The sequence below is a fragment of the Trichechus manatus genome, unplaced genomic scaffold (genome assembly GCF_000243295.1).
Source record: "Trichechus manatus latirostris isolate Lorelei unplaced genomic scaffold, TriManLat1.0 scaffold00225, whole genome shotgun sequence".
NCBI classification, from domain to species: domain Eukaryota; kingdom Metazoa; phylum Chordata; class Mammalia; order Sirenia; family Trichechidae; genus Trichechus; species Trichechus manatus.
In genome coordinates this window covers 1,627,405-1,642,790 of record NW_004444161.1, presented here as the reverse complement: position 1 = coordinate 1,642,790, position 15,386 = coordinate 1,627,405, and the positions used below count along the sequence as shown (strand labels likewise).

Here is a 15,386-nt window from a genome sequence, read left to right as displayed (position 1 = left end):
GTACTCCAGTTGGTAAAACTGTTTCCCACAGGGGCACAGATTAATAATTCTGATACTGCTATACATGTATACTGGAATTAAACAATTAAGTAAATGGCAGATGGTGGGAGCCAGGTTTTTCACTGTTGAAGTAGGAGGTTACAGATAAACAAGGGAAGGAGATTAGAATGATCCATGTGGTAATGGATAAGAGTTGGTAACATCAGTATAAACTCATGCTTGGCTTGATATAGATTAAAAAAAACCCAAACCAAACCCATTCCAATTGATTGGATTCCAACTCATAGCAACCCTATAGGACAAAGTGGAACCGCCCCATATGGTTTCCAAGGCTGTAAATCTTTGTGGAAGCAGACTGCCACACCTTTTTCCTGCAGAGCAGCTGGTGGATTCAAATTGCTGACCTTTTGGGTTAGCAGCAGAGCGCTTAACCACTGTGTCATCAGTTCTCCATATAGATACAGATGGCTACATATAGAAATTATAGATATGTGTATATACATGGGTTAGTATACACACATAAATTTCCTTGCTCTGTCAGCAGAGAGAGCCTAGAATCAATGACACCCCAGTAGCAACACACACACCTAGTACCCAGATCTAGGTTTCTAATACCATCCTCCAATAAAAGGAACGAGGGCTCCTTGGAGAAATGGCTGATTCTAGGACTGGGGCAGGAAATATACAGGTTGAGCCGGGAGCATCTTGTAGTGTCAGAATGTAAAAAAGAAAAAAAGCCCACCTTGATGGGAGTATGTCAAAGGGACACAGGAGTCAACTGAAAGAGCTTCCAATGGCCAAAGCTGGAATAATGTGAGCACCAAAATTTAAAAAAAAAGAAGTAATATTTGATTCAAATTCCAAGTATAAAATGAATATTAATAAATCCATACTGACATAAGTAATTGAATAACTAAATTGAGGAGAACAGATGAATCTACTGTTCAGAATTCCAAACAACTTACGTAGATACATAGCCCCTGAGGAGGTGGAGCATAATTCCTCACTCCTTAGGTGGAGGCTGTGTACAGCTACTTCCTTCCAAAGAGCACAGTACGGAAAGGGGGAGGAGGCAGGAATAAGGAATAACTAATACAGTGGACAAGAAACCTGATGAACATTACCTTAGCTGGATGATCAAAGTTAATATCAATAGTGATAAGCCACATTGATAGCATGTACCCTTGATATAGTCAATTCCAACTCATAGTGACCCTCCCAAAAGAATGAACAAATCTGTCTAGAAAGAAATACAGCCAGAATGCTGCTTAGAAGCAAAGATGGCAAGACTACATCTCACGTATTTTGGACATGTTATCAGGAAGGGTCAGTCCCTGGAGAAGGACATCATGCTTGATAGAGGGTCAGCGAAAAAAAGGAACACCCTCAATGAGATGGATTGACACAGTAGCTGCAACACTAAGTTCAAGCATAACAACAATTATGAGGGTGGCACAGGACCAGGCAGTGTTTCATTCTGTTGTACATAGGGTCACTATGAGTTGGAACCAACTCGATGACACCTAAGAACAACAACCCTTGATGTGATGAAAATGGCACTTTAACTCTGTGGTATTCATCCGGAAAACACATAACCCATCTGTCATGGATTTGTGTCCCCCCAAAATATGTGTCAACTTGGCTTGGTCACGATTCCCAGTATTGTATGATTTTCTACCATTTTGTAGTCTGATGTGATTTCCTTATGTGTTGTAAACTCTATCACTATGATGTAGTAAGATGGATTAGCGGCAGTTATACTGATGAGGTTACAAGATTAGATAGTGTCTTAAGCCAATCTCTTTTGAGATATAAAAGAGAGAAGTGAGCAGAGATACATGGGAACCTCACACCACCAAGAAAGCACTGCCTGGAGCACAGCATGTCCTTTGGACCTGAGGTTCCTGCGCTGAGATGCTCCCAGATTAAGGGAAGACTGATGCATCACAAGGACCTTCCTCCAGAGCCGAAAAGAGAGAAAGCCTTCTCCTGGAGCTGATGCCCTGAATTTGGACTTGTAGCCTACTTGACTGTGAGAAAATAAATTTCTCTTTGTTAAAGCCAACCACTTGTGGTATTTCTGTTACAGCAGCACTAGATGACTAAGACACTATAACACAAACATCAGACTAATCCCAACTGAGGAGTAATCTACAAAATATCTGACCAGTACTCCTCAGAACTTTCAAGATCCTCAAAAACAAGGAAAGTCTGAGAAACTCACAGTTAACAGGAGCTCAAAGAAGCATGACAACTAAATGCAATATGGTATCATGGATGGGATTCTGGAACAGGGCATTAGGTAAAAACTAAGGAAATCTGAATAAAGTATGGACTTTAGTAGTAATACCAGTTGCATTAAGTCAAGTCCAACGTATGTGTGTCTGAGTAGAATTGTGCTCCATTGGGTTTACAATGACAGATTTTTCAGAAGTAGACTGCTAAGCCTTTCTTCCAAGGATCCCCTGGGTCGACTCAAATCTCCAACTTTTCAGTTAGTATCTGAGCACGTTAATCGTTCGTATCATCCAGAGAATCCTTAGTTAAAAATAATGCATCGATATTGGTGCATTAATTGTAACAAATGTACTATACTAATAAATCCGTGGCTGTCCAGTCGATTCCAACTCATAGCGACCCTATAGGGCAGAGCAGAACTGCTCCATGGGGTTTCCAAGGAGTGGCTGGTGGATTCAAAGTGCCAGCCTTTTGGTTAGCAGTCATAGCTCTTAACCACTGCACCACCAGGGCTCCTCTATACTAATGTAAGGTGTTAGTTAGAGGAGAAACAAGGTGTGGGGTATATAGGAAGTCTCTGTACTATGTTTGCAATTTTTCTGTAAATCTAAAACTGTTCTAAAATAAAAAGTTTATTTAAAAACAAATATTGAGAATCATATGTTCCTTAGAAAGTGGGAAATGAAAGGGACCATAAAGGTCATCAACCAAACCTCTTATTTTACAAGTGAGGAAACAGGCTTTACAGTAGGATTTAGCATCCTCGTCTGGTAAGAAATCCACCCTTCGCAGAAAGTCTTGAAGAAACAGTGGTGGCTAGCTGCTGGACTTCATCCTCAGTGACACGACACCACCAGTCATGGTACACTGCAGGCACACAATGGGAAAGAACTGAAAAGTGAAAGTCCCCAAGAACCTATCCGCTACCCAAGAATCTCAGTCATTCATTCATCCAACACTTATTTCCTGAGTGCCTGGCACTATAATTTTACTTCTAGAATTATAATAACTTGGAAACTCTATCCAAGGGACTGATTGACATTTTGGCAATTTTCCATACCTGACTTTGTAAGAAACTCAATTCAGCTGATTTTAGTTTATAAGTGTCCAGGTAAGAATTGTTTCAAGACAAGTGTCATCAGAAAATAGACTGAGGAGGCCCATTAAGAGTGGTGGATCTATGATTCACAGACAGTACATATAGTTCATTCATGCTCAAATTATGGGCCTAACGTTTTTGAATAGTATTGTGATTCCAGATCCTCTAATGTCTCACTCTATTTCGTTTACTATTTATTGAGGCAACAGGCTGAGAGCATAGTTTTGGAGTATGTCTTGCCTTCCAGTTTCAGTTCTATTACTTACCAGCTGGGTGATCTTGACTAAGTTGCTTAATCTTTTTGAGCCTCTGTTGTCGCCTCTGAAAAATTACCTCATAAGTATGTTGTTGTTGTTAGGTGCCATCGAGTCGGTTCCAACTCACAGCGAACTTACGTACAACAGAAAGAAATGCTGCCTGGTCCTGCTCCATCCTCACAATCATTGCCATGTTTGACCCCATTGCTGCAGCCACTGTGTCAATCTATCTCGTCAAGGGTCTTCCTCTTTTTCGCTGACCCTCTACTTTACCAAGCATGATGTCCTTCTCCATGATGTCCCTCCTGATAACATGTCCAAAGTCTGTGAGACGAAGTCTTGCCATTCTCAGTTCCAAGGAGCACTCTGGCTGTATTTCTTCCAAGCAGACTTGTTTGTTCTTCTGGCATTCCATGGTATATTCAATATTCTTGACCAACACCATAATTCAAAGGCATCAATTCTTCTTTGGTCTTCCTTATTCATTGTCCAGCTTTCCCATGCATATGATGTGATTGAAAACACCACGGCTTGGGTCAGGTGCACTTCAGGCCTCAAAGTGACATCTTTGCTTTTGAACACTTTAACAAGGTTTTTTGCAGCAGATTTGCCTGGTGCGATATGTCGTTTGATTTCTTGACTGCTGCTTCCATGGGCACTGATTGTGGATCCAAGGAAAGTGAAATCCTTGACAACTTCAATTTTTTCTCCGTTTATCATGATGTTGCTTATTGGTCCAGTTGTGAGGATTTTTGTTTTCTTTACTTTGAGATGTAATCCATACTGAAGGCTGTAGTCTTTGATCTTCATCAGTAAGTGCTTCAAGCCCTCTTCACTTTCACCAAGCAAGGTTGTATTATCTGCATATCCCAGACTGTTAACGAGTCTTCCGCCAATCCTGATGCTGCGTTCTCTTCATATAGTTCAGCTTCTCGGATTATTTGCTCAGCATACAGATTGAATAAATATGGTAAAAGATACAACCCTGATGCACAACTTTTCTGATTTTAAACCCCACAGTATCCACTTGTTCTGTTTGAATAACTGCCTCTTGGTCTATGTATAGGTTCCACCTGAGCACAATAAGTGTCCTGGAATTCCCGGTCTTCCCAATGTTATTCATAACTTGTTATGATCTGCACAGTCAAATGCCTTTGAGTAGTCAATGAAACACAGGTAAGCATCTTTCTGGTATTCTCTGCTTTCAGCCAAGATCCATCTGACATCAGCAATGATCTTTCTCATTCCACGTCCTCTTCTGAATCTGGCTTGAATTTCTGGCAGTTCTCTGTAGATGTACTGCTGCAACTGTTTTTGAATTATCTTCAGCAAAATTTTACTTGCATGTGATATTAATGATATTGTTCTATAATTTCCACATTCCATTGGATCACCTTTCTTTGGAATGGGCACATATATGGATCTCTTCCAGCTGATTGACCAGGTAGCTGTCTTCCAAATTTCTTGGCATAGACAACGGAGCACTTCCAGTGTTGCATCCATTTGTTGAAGCATCTCAGTTGGTGTTCTGCCAATTCCTGGAGCCCTGTTTGATGGCAACGGGTTTTCATTAGTATGTAGTTAGAATTAAACGAGCTAAAATTTGTAGTGTTTAGCACACTTGGCAATGGCAGTTAATGTCATTATTATTACTAATATCATTACTATTAACATTAGCATTATCAATCAACCAGATGCTGGTACCTGTGAAACTACGTTGAGAAGTTTAGGGCAATAATTCAGGATCTACAAAAACCAATATTGGCACACTTACTCTTTCTAAGCTTGATAAGTGAGTAGGTTCATCGCCAACAAACCACAAAATTATTGCTTGGATCCAGGCTGTGATTTTATGCACTCCCAGTCCAGTGCTTCTTACAGACTGCCAGGAAATTAAAGGGGTAACTTTCAAGTTTCTTTCCATCTTGGCCTCTTCTGCTAAATTTTATTTTCATTTTAACATTATTATTCACTATAAGTATTCCACAGACTCCTAAAACTGGACAGTTTTCCTTGACATACTTGTTTCGTCATACTTATTTTTCTGACTTTATTTCTATCACATTTAAAGAGCATGCTACTCATGGTGCTCACAACCTCTCTGTATAAATGCTGTGGAAAAAGTCCAGCACTCCCAGCCAGTGCCTTCCTCTGCATGCCCAGGTAAAAGAGATCTTGTGTTTGCTATGCTGACTAAGGCTTTTGATCGAGAAGACTCCCCCTACTATCATCAGTTACTCCGTGTGAGAATCCTAGCAGTTCCCAAGTACATCATACCACTGAAATTGCATTCCAGTATGAATGCCTCTTAGAAGTATTTCTCTTCCTGTACTTGCAATAGCTTCAGCTCAACGTCTCACACAACAGCTGCTTCGTAATTCTGCTGTCTCCTCAAGAAACTCACTTGAGATTTCTCAGTGGAGTCTGTTTCTTAAGTCTCACTTCAGCGGCATAATGCTAAGTTTGGGTAATAGGTTATCCTGTTCAATCCAGTTGTAAAAACCATTCTGAGCAGAAATGTCCCAAGTTCAGAGGAAATCTTAAGGGAAACTTCAAAATAGTTTTATTCAAAAGGAAAACTCTTTCACTGAGTTCAAAAATAACCAAGTTAATAAAGTAGCTTAATTGTTTCTTTTTAACGGATGAAAGATTTTAAAGATAATTTTCAAAGGTAATTTTGTCTGTAGTTCATTTGTATTTCAACAAACATATTGCAAATTAGTTTTCAATCAGTGTATTTGTTTTGAAATCTCTTTTGTCAAGGATACTCACATAAACAGGTCCTACCTGTCTCCTGGGAGGATCTGAAATATGAAGGTTGCAACCAGCTACTGAGTTCTCCCCACATTGCTACCCTCAGTGATTCCAGAAGGTTGTAAGCCTGAGGGAACCGAGAGAAAAGGGTCAATTATGGAACAGAGGAGCAGCAGATTCTAAATCAGGGCACATGCGTGAGCTCCCAGGTGGAAATCAGAGGAAGAGTTCTACGTGTGCCACCATTTTTGCTCACCAGCTTAAGATGTCCAGTGTCTGAAATTATTTGTATCTGAGATAGCTCCTGAAACGTCATCGGGTTGAAAGTATTTTGTTGTCACTGTTAGCATTTTTTTTAGGAAACACTTACCAGATCATTTTTCAAATTCAATACCAGTATTTTTAACATAATTCCTTAAGTTCTATACAAATGATCCTCTACTCATGAATTGACTCTACCACATTTGTGGAGGGGATTTTCTATTTATAACAAATCCAGATGGACATAAGAGTGATATGATAATGTGTCTAGCACACACACACACACACACACACACACACACACACACAGTTTGTTAGGGCATCACATAAAAACATAGCTGGACATATTTTCTAGAAATCTGGACAGTATATTTGGATGGCCTTACTTAAAATATATGTGTCACTTAAAAGGCTCACTTTGGGAGACTCCAGGGGCTTCCTCAGAGAGACAGGCAGTCTCTAGAGTAACATAATTTGGGGTTCAACAAGGGGCTTGAGTTACAGCCCATTGGGAAAGACCAAAAAAAAAAGTCTTTTCCATGCACAAGAAAATAAACAGTGCCTTCAGACATGAGCCCCAAATTAAAAACCACCAGGGCAGTTTCTCCAATTGCAGGTCTTGGTTTGCAATCAAACCGTTTCTCCAATAGACAACTCTGTAATGAGCATCAGGATGAATAGCATTAAGTATTTTTTTTTTTTGTGCCAAAATATATATATATTTATTGTGGTAAATAGTATATAGCTAAGGAAACATTTGCCATTTCCAGAATCTTCATATGGACATTTCAGTTTATTCTTATACATCATTATACTAATGAAAGGAGCTTTACAGAGAAGATCATGCTTGAGCAGGGTGGGTATAGCAATAGGCATTTTTGAATTTAACAATGCTCAATGATTCTCCCTAGAAACGATGGGATATTCAGGTACTAATCAGTCCATGTTTGAGAATATGGGACTAGGAAGCCAGGGTCCTAATGTGCTTCTTAGGGGAAAACTTTCCTATGTGATTAGGGACATGATCTAGAGGCCATGAGAGAGTTACCCAGGGGCTGCTGCGGACCACTGGAAACAGACATGTGAGAAGCACAGTGCCAGGCATATTGCATGGATTTTAATATTGCTGAATATAAAAATGAATCAACTATTTTGAACAGCTATGAATCCAGATACAAGGAGACAACATGAGCAATGCAATAAGGGAAATGAAAAAAGTAGACATGAAAGGAAAAGAGAGGATCCATCTACAGAGAAAATCTGATTGCGTTGGCACCGTATTTCTGGTCTAGATCTACGCAGGAAAAACAAGATGAGTAGCTCTTAAGGTGGAGTGAAGGCTTAGTAGTTTCCATTTTTCTCCTCATAATGACATATTTCCATACATTTAACAAATTAACCTATCTGTGGCACAATCTTTATTCAGTAAGGATTCCAGGAGGCTTCTATTTACATAAGCAAAGGAAATGTGCAGTCAATTGCACACACACTTCTCATCTCCTTTCCTGAATTCTACGCCACTTGTGCTAGCTTCAGTGGAATGGAGACCAAATAGAGATTCAATCTTTCTCAAGGCTAGTAACTGCTTCTGGTTGTGTTGGCTGTTATTTTGCTCTAGGTACCTCCATTCCGGGGTGTGCATGCACCACTTCCCTAAAACTGTGGTCACAGGGGCCTTCCTCTCACTTCCATTCTTGAAATGCTCAACTTTTGCTTCTGTAACAACACTCTCCTAATTTTTGCACTACTGTTTTGGCTGTCCTTTGTCAGTTTCCTTCCCAGTTGTCTACTTGCCCCTTAATTGCCACAGGTCCCTAAGGTTCTGATCTATTCTCTTCTCGCTCTATAATCTATTCTGAAAGGCAGTATAGCATAATGGTGAAGAGCACAGGGTGATAGGGAAAAGTAAATGAGTCAGACGTATGAAGTGCCTAGCACACAGTAAGAGCTCGTAAACTTTAAAGTGGGTTTAAGTGTTATGCACAGCCATGTTTGTCATACGTTGATGACAAACTAATTCCCTAGCCCAGATTTCTTTCTTGAGTTCTGAGTTCATTTATCCAACTGCCTACAACACATTCCCAATTGCACGTATGCTCCTTGAACTCGGCCTTCACAAATGAACTCATTTCTATCTCCCCACTCCTGTTCCAGCCAAAACTGCTCTTGCATTGGTATTCTTTTTCTTTAACATGTAACAGCATCTTCCCCCCAGGGATCCAAGCCTCTGAAAGTTAGTAAAATCTTCTCCCCTTCTCTCAACTACTTCTACCCTAAATATAAACATCTAATTGGTAGCAAACCCTTGGTTTTACTTCCTAAATAACTTCTCTTCTGGATTATTGCAGAGGCTCTGTTCTCCCTGTCTCCTGTCTCTCTCCTTCCTACCATATCCTTCTTTCACTCTGCAGCCAGGGCGCTCATCCTTTCTAATATTTTCCGTCATCATTCCAGTCGCCTTCAGGATAAAATTCAAAAATTTTAGCATGGTGTTATGGATTGAATTGTATCCCCCAAGAATGTGTATCAACTTGGCTAGGCTGTGATTCCCAGTATTGTGTGATTGTCCACCATTTTGTCATCGGATGTGATTTTCCTATGTGTTGTAAATCCTACCTCTATGATGTTAATGAGGTGGGATTAGCAGCAGTTATGTTCATGAGGCAGGACTCAATCTACAAGATTAGGTTGTGTCTTAAACCAACCTCTTTTGAGATATAAAAGAGAGAAGTGAGACAGACATGGGGATCTTATACCACCAAGAAAGCAGCACCTGGACTGGAGTGCGTCCTTCGGACCTGCGGTTCCTGCGAGGAGAAGTGCCTAGACCAGGGGAAAATTGATGACAAGGACCTTCCTCCGGAGCCAACAAGAGAGGCCTTCCCCTGGAGCTGGCACATTGAATTTGGACTTGTAGCCTACTTGAGTGTGAGAGAATAAACGTCTGCTTGTTAAAGCCTTCCAGCTGTGGTATTTCTGCTATAGCAGCACTAGATAACTAAGATACATGACATATGAGGTACCTCATGAACTTGTCTCTTTCTATTTCTCCAATTTTATCTCCCTAGCTCCTACTCATCTCCTAGCTCCACTGATACCAAACCACCTGTAATCTCCCAAAGTTGTCATCCTCTCCTTTACCTTCACACGTTTGTTAATATTACCTAGAATACCTTTGCCTTCATTCTGTCTAGATAATTCCTACTCTAACATTTCTAACTCCTGCAAAACTACTCCAAATTGATTTAAAAAAAAAAAAAACCCTAAGAGATAGTTAATAGATGCCACAATTTCAGTACAGTTTGCTCAAAACAGACTGAAATTCCATGTGTGCCTTTATTTCTGAGATACAGAATAGATTTCTTCTTTAGTCATTTTAGTTTTGCTTTCTGTTGGCTGGCAATGACTCTTTGGGTGAGGGGTAGGAGGGATGGACTGTGAGTTGGAATTTATCTTCTACCAAATTGTTGTATTAAGAGATCTTGCTGGTAAGGAAAACTTGATGAAAAAACAGAAAGAAATCATGAAAGGAGAAGAGGTGCTCAGTTATCTTTCAAAATTTTATTACCCATTCTACCGTTCTTCCCCCCTTCTCTTCCTCCTCCTCCTCCTCCTCCATGAAAATGGAAGAAGTGTTCAGCTATCTTCCTAAATTATATCAGCCATTCCACATTCTCTTTCTCCTCTTATTCTTTGTCTTCTTCTTCCCCTCCTCCCCAATTCTCTTAAGGAAAAATCAGTCTCTTATGTTCTTTTTATATCCCTCAGGTTTTATATTTTATTGCTCCAAGAGTCTGCCTCCTTGAGGTTCTTGTATAGACTAGTTATTTCTCTCTGCAAAGAAGCTATTTAGTTTGTTATTGCCTGGTTTGGAAGGATTTAAGGAGGCAGTTCTTGCTGCCCCGTCTTCCTTCCACTCCCCTCCTCCCCCAGCCTGGCTGGAGCAGCAAGCCCGTCAATTCCAGGCAGGAGACAAGGTAGACAAAGACTCATTTGTGAAGGACCTCCTTCCAGCACCTCCCCTCTTCTCTTGCCTAAACTCACCCAGTGGCTTGGAGCATTTAAGAAGATCCCTCTGTCAAGAAGACTAAAAGGGAAGAAGAAGAAGGAAAAGGTATGCATTTTTTCTTTTTAAAGACCATCTCATGTCATTTATTCTACTCCAAACTGTTGCTATAGATTACAGCCCAGATGTATGTATGTGTTGAGTCAGAAGGGAAAGACAGAGACAGATTTTCTGACGAGATGGTACACGCACTATGAAAAAGATGCTGCTGCCTAGGATAAAAGAAAAAAATTAGACTGAAAGAGAACAGAAAATGTATAGTCCTTGACGGGGAAGGTCATTTAACCATAGTTTTAAAAAGAGGCAGCTTCCTCATGGTTATTCATTATTAATGTCCACATTTATTCTGACTCTAGTCCCTCATAAACAGGGCCTTATTACCCCGTCCCTCAGAGCTGTATGAGGATGATGACGGATACACGATTTATTTAAATGCATTGACTATATCTCTGTATTTTATATTCTGTACGAAGCTAACTGCAATATCTAAGAAAGCAGATGTTTGTTGCTTTTAAAAATCCTAATTGCTGAAAAGAAACCAGTATAAATGTATGATACAAAGAGGGAATTCATTGAATTCATCCTTGGTGTCACCACCACGGAACACAACACAGTATCTGTACTGCTAAGATAAAGGGAACACTTTTCCCTTTAGAAAAAATACTGTAAAATTCGTTAACTTAGTTACACAGGCTATGAAAATCTCACAAGGGTCTAGTCCTTTTCTCCAGTGGTGACAACCTACAGTGGCCAGGAAAACAATTAGAATATGCGAGGCTCAATATTAATATTATCTTCTAGCCTGCCTGGAGAGGCCTGAAGGCAGATTCCCTTCAGGGAAGATTTGAACTTCGTTTTTCCACTGTGAAAATCTCTTGGTATTTGAGTTGATTACATCTGTGTAAGGATGTTTGAAAGACTTAGCCACTTTCTAATACCATTTCTGTTCCTTTACATACACTTCAACAAGTGTCACTTGAGCACTCTGTCATTCTAGCACAGACCTCTTCTTTGGACAGTTAATAAGAAATAAAAAGAGAACATTTAAAAATAATTAACAGTGATTTTCATACTCCAGGAAAGAGGAACGGGAAATATCACAGACTGAGCAGTAATTTTAATCTCTCCCAACTACAGCAGAGGCATGGGGGGTAGGGGGAGGGGGGAGACTTGCCCTCGGGCACCAAGTCCAAGGGGCACCAGATGAGGCGCTGAATGACATTCCAAGGTGCCACAAATTTGAAAGGCAGCTGAATGAGAGAGCCAGGACAAGAGGGGAGAAGGTGTTCTTGCTGTTGGGTCTCTATCAATGTCCATTCATCTTGAAATTGGGGGTGGGGGCGTGGAGGAGGTGTGAAACTTAGAGATTGCCCCTGGGCGCTCATTACTCTCGCTATGCCTCTCAACTGTAGTTTTGACATTTCAAACGTCAAGTTCTGGGCTGTCAGGTTTTCATTTGCTTCTGCAGCCCTTGCTTCTCTCTTGCTGCCTTTTGAAAGAAGTTGGAAAATGGACTGCCCTTTCTAATTCATCAACTCCATTTCATTCCACTGTTGTTAATGCCCGTACCCAAAACTGACATCAGCTGCCTATATAAGCATTGCACCATAAACGTCTGAACTTACTACCACGCCCTGTTAGTTTTGACCATTAAGTGGGATAATTTTTCTTTTTAAGTCTCCATTTAACTCCAACCATTCACAAGCTTGCTGGTGCCAAATATTCTTACAGAACTAAAATTTGCAATTTTCCTACCCATAAGATGGTGACAATGATTTATTGCTTAATTGAAAAAGTCTTGCTTATAATTCTGTATTCTCTGCATTGATCTTTCAAAAATTACACCACTATTGGGATATGAATGGTATGAAACAACATTAAGAACAATGTTAATTACACAAAATTGAACCCAAAGAACCAGTGGATAACTATTTAATGATCTCTCACTTATTTCTTCAGCGCTTCAGTGTTTGGCCAGGTTTTCTTTGGTAATTTGGATATGTTCCAGGAGGAATTTTAAGTGCATGTACTTCAACTGAAAGAGAAAAAAGAAAAATAGAGCAATTTGCTTCAAATTGGCCCCAAGTCATTTCACTCCTGTTGGCATTTGAAAATATGGTCTTGATGGATTGCCAAGGATTAAGGTTGGTGTCCTTTAATGAAAAAACCAACCAATGTACCACAAGAACATACCGATCCAGATATTTTTCCACTTGCTACGTAATAGTTAAAGCTATTTAATTCCGCACTTAAGTAAAGGAAGAAGAGAAGACTTCAGTTTAAACCCGTAATTTATAAAGTGTTAAAAAAAAAAACAAAAAAAAAAGAAGAAGAAAAACCCGTGAGTGCTTGCCAAGTGTGGAACTTTCCATCTCAGTATGTGCCGAGATGGAGGCAGAGCCGCCGTTTTATGCTCTGGCATGGGCATAGTCAGAAGAGGTGTGTGGTATGGCAAAATACCCACTGACTTTTCCAGCAGTCTATTTGTTCATCCTTTCCTTCGGTGAATGTTTCTGAACACATACTGTGATTCTAGCATTGAAGCTGACTGTCTGAGAGATGCAAAAGAAGTAGAAGTTGAAGTCTTGGTCTTGATGATGTTAGCAGTCTTTTTGCTGGCATTTTCTCTTCCAGTCCTCTGAATATTGAACTTCTGTAGGCCTCGGTCTTTTTCTGTCCTCTTCTTAGTCTGTACTCACTACCCAGCACGTCCCATAGCTATATATACTACCAATAAATATCCTGATAACTCCCAGATTTGAACGTCTAGCCTTGACCTTCAGACTCATACTCAACCGCCTACTCAACATCTTCACTTGTATGTCTAATGAGCATCTCAAATTTAACTTGTTCAAAGCCTTACTCTTGAATTCCACCAAAAGTAACTCCATCCAATTCTTTCTCTGCTCAATAAATGGCAACTTCATTAATGTCAAAAACCTTAGTTACCCTTGATTCTTTCCTTCTTTCCTCAGATCTTATTGGCTCCAATTTTAAAACGTATCCCTAACCCGATTATTATGATCACCACTGCCACATTTTATTCTAAACTACCATCAACTCTCATCAGTGACCTCTTATCTTCCTACTTTCATTCTTGCCCCAGAATGACGCATCTTCATAGAGAAGCCAGGCAGGTTTTTTTTTTCTTAAAGACATAAATCAGATCACATCACTATCCTGCCAAAATCTTCCAATGGCTTCCCAGTATACTCCATGATTTTAAACTCTTCTTCATATCCCAAAAAAGCCTTTTATGATCTTTCCAGATCTCTCTTCCTGGCTCTAGGTAAGTTCATCGAATAACTAATTCACTAAATGGCTAATTGGCTTTCTCTGAATTTCTCACTCCCTCACACCTAAAGCTAGCCATATTCTCTATATGGTTAACTGGCTTATGAAAAATGCTGACAATGACAAGGCATTGTTTACTCAACTCTCAGTTCTTGTAGTGCAGGTTATACGTAAGTGCCAAGGGAACACAAAGCAAGAGAGCTGTTAGAATGGTGTGAGCTAGATCAGGGGAGTCTTCTTAGAATAGATAAGTCTGAAGTTTGTTCCTAATGGATGGCTTGGTCAGAAATTAACATAAAAGGGAGAGGTAAGAGGGAACAACAAGGCAAAAAACACATGTACCGATTTAAGAGATGACTGGTTTGACTTTCTGGCCAGCTTGGCAGGATTGAATGATAGGTGTGGAGGGGAAGTGGAAGGAAGGTCTTAGAATTCATGGTTAAGAAGTTCACACAGTCTTTTAGATAACATGAAACCTCTGCAGGCTTTTGCTCAGGATGAAAAAGTGTCTTTGAAGAATCTTTCATTCATGTCAACAAATGTAAGCCAAGCATTGTATTAGCCACTGGGTATATGGTGAGGAAAAAAATAGACTGCCTTCGCGGAGCTGTCAGTCTAAAAGGAATGTGAGGTGATGAGTCACCTAGAAAAAAGCAATCTAGCTTTTGGTCTTGGTTCCTGAGAGTGGAACCACACCTGAAGCTAATGAGTGGGGGCTGACCAGACCAAAAGGAACCATCTGGGGGCCCACTGTTGACCAACTCTCAGGAAACATGACGCAATCAATCATAGCCACATGAGGAAGCCAATTAAGAGCCTGGAACCCTGAGGCTCAGATGAGCTTCCTGGTTGGTGAAGTCTTCTCCATGCGTGGAAGAGGGTTGCATGTCCCTGGGGACATGGATGTTCTGTGCTGGGACCCCTCCCATACCTTATCCTATGCATGTCTTCATTTGCATCCTTTTTGGTTGTAATCATTCTGTAGCCGCAAGTATGGTATACTCTCCATGAGATTCTGTGGGTCATTTCAGCAAATTATTGAACACAAAGGGGCAGTGAGAGCCAGCAGGAGCTGCTGCCCACCTATCTGGCTCTGAAAGAAGGTGTCCTTCTAACTTGTGAGCTCTGAGCCAGCTCCAGGTGGCTAGAGTCATAGAAGAGCTACACGGGCAGCTGGTCTGAAGGATGGTGCCCATCTAACTTGTGAGCTCTGACCCAACTCCAGGTGGCTAGAGTTGGAGAGAGAGTGCTGCCTGGGCAGCTGGTGATGCGGATGGAGAAGTGGGAAGGTGAGGACTGGATCTATTTCCACATTTTGGGGTATTGGGTTCATACTGATCCTTACCATGCAGTTAGAGACAATTGTGGCATTTACTCACTTTGCCCCTTACTTATGTAGGAATGACAAACATAAAAT

At 40.5% G+C, this 15,386-nt stretch overlaps 1 protein-coding gene across 3 annotated transcripts in view; it reads left to right on the top strand.

The window, feature by feature from the left end:
* Positions 1–15,386, top strand: part of SCRG1 (stimulator of chondrogenesis 1) — a 37,154-nt gene that overhangs the window by 10,960 nt on the left and 10,808 nt on the right. Inside the window, exon 1 of one of the 3 annotated variants that reach the window (XM_023742925.1) lies at positions 4,742–4,770. The exons of the other annotated variants lie outside the window; for them this stretch is intronic. The gene's annotated coding sequence lies outside the window, so the exon portion shown is untranslated. Of the gene's footprint in view, positions 1–4,741; positions 4,771–15,386 lie in introns of those variants that run through there. 3 annotated transcript variants of the gene reach the window in all.